Below are 1,875 nucleotides of genomic sequence, written 5' to 3'. Positions count from 1 at the left end.
ATATTTTAAGCCTCTTGTTAAATTAAAACATAAAGTAATAACTGTTACCATGAACAGAACGTAGACATTGGGAATTGAACTCTTATGAGTGAATATTGTTAATAACATAAGAAAAAGTTAATTAATATTATTAAATTATTAACTTCGGTGAAATCATGGTTATTTTTATGATAAAAGAAAATTTATATCTTTAATATGTTAAAAGTTAATTTTATTTCATAAGTCTATATATATTTAGAATTATTTACAATTTACAAATAATTCTTTTTGAAATAGAGGATTATCAGATGTTTTAAATAGCATATTAATGTATTATGTTGGTAAATAACTTTTATTTAATCATTTTAAAGTAAAATAAAGTGTCTTTAGATTTTGATTTGTAAATTTAAATATTTTGAATTTTTGAGCATAAGAATAATTTTTGTTAAGAGACCAGAACAGTGCAATACAATATATCAAAAAGATGTGGATCACCGTGCAATTATAATTGATGATATATAATGACAGTCAACTAATTATTTTTGAACATAAAAAGATAGCTGATGGCAATTAAAAAAGAAAAAGACATTCATTTGTTTAAATTTTTTACCAGTATCAGTAAGGCACTGTAAGAAGAGATCAAGCAATTCTTTTTCAGAAACTTATGAAATTATATATATTTGTACACTCTTACCAGAGAAAATTATTTGCAGTAAAATCTAGTACGAGTTATTTCAAATTTTTAGAAAATTCATTAAATTTCATTAATTACGACTAAGACAGTAAACTATATTAAATGTGATCATGATCAAAATAATTATGATAATGTTCGAATGGAAAAATATTGAAGTTAATTTAAGTACAGTTCTGAAGCAAAAATAACTATTAGGAATTATTATAAAGAAGTCATCTCATTCAGCAGTGAACTTCAATCAAGATTTAACCACCAAGTGTTTTATAGCAATTATAAAAAAATTTAATTGATGTAATTTGATTTTTAAATTAATATTTATATTTTAAATTTTAAGTTGTTTCTATTTAAACAAGAAAGAACTAATGTTTTATTTTATGTTGGCCTCTTACACTAAGGGAAGAACAGCGTCTTAAGGTTTTTGAAAATAAAATATTATGTAAAATGTTTAGGCCGAAAATGAATGAATTATGAGTTGCTGATTATACATCACATTGGATATAATTTGTCTTATCTGAAGGTAAAATAAATCATAATATATTTCAAGCCAGTGGGAGCAGCATATCCAATCCTACTCCCCATCAAAAATAATGTGAAGTCAAAAAGAAATGAGTTGATCACAAACTCTATGCCCGGGTGTTGCGGCCAACACATCAATTTAACGAAATTAAAATCGACTGTACAACATATGTTTATATTGTTTAAAAAGGCATATGTTTTTCTTTTGTTTTTATACTGAAAAATGGACAGACAACTTCTTAACGTCTCACCGCACACACGTATCGTCTCCTTTATCTACTCATTACGCACTCGTAGTTACCAGCATTCTGGCCATCTTCGACAGCTGAATCATCTTAGTCACGGCGGGTGGACTTCACCTGTGAAATAAGACTTTTTTTCTCTCTTTTTGTCTAATTCATTTAATTTTGTAATAGTTCTAAGATTTATTGTTTTTCTAGTTTGTATATTCTTATATATTTTGTGTTCCGCTTATTATGTTTACTTATTTAAAAATACAAAAATAACAAAATTGGACCATTTCTTTTCTTTTCACGGTTGGGCTAGTAAAGGTTCCTTTCAAACCCCTACCCGCCGTAACATCTGGGTTTATCTTGAAGTAAATAGAAATTTTCCCTCGTTTTATGTGATTATCTTTAAAATTGTTTTTATAATCACCAAATAAAACCTTAAGATGAGATTCATTT

At 26.3% G+C, this 1,875-nt stretch overlaps 1 protein-coding gene across 2 annotated transcripts in view; it reads left to right on the top strand.

Annotated features, from left to right (window-relative positions):
• Window positions 1–1,875, top strand: part of Suv3 (Suv3 helicase) — a gene marked incomplete in the record, with an annotated part of 22,231 nt that overhangs the window by 19,367 nt on the left and 989 nt on the right.

The sequence above is a fragment of the Halyomorpha halys genome, unplaced genomic scaffold (genome assembly GCF_000696795.3).
Source record: "Halyomorpha halys isolate HHAL.00 unplaced genomic scaffold, Hhal_1.1 Scaffold615.1, whole genome shotgun sequence".
In the NCBI taxonomy this organism is placed as follows: Eukaryota; Metazoa; Arthropoda; class Insecta; order Hemiptera; family Pentatomidae; genus Halyomorpha; species Halyomorpha halys.
Note: the sequence above shows the minus strand (reverse complement) of the source record. Positions and strands in the feature narration are given on the sequence as shown.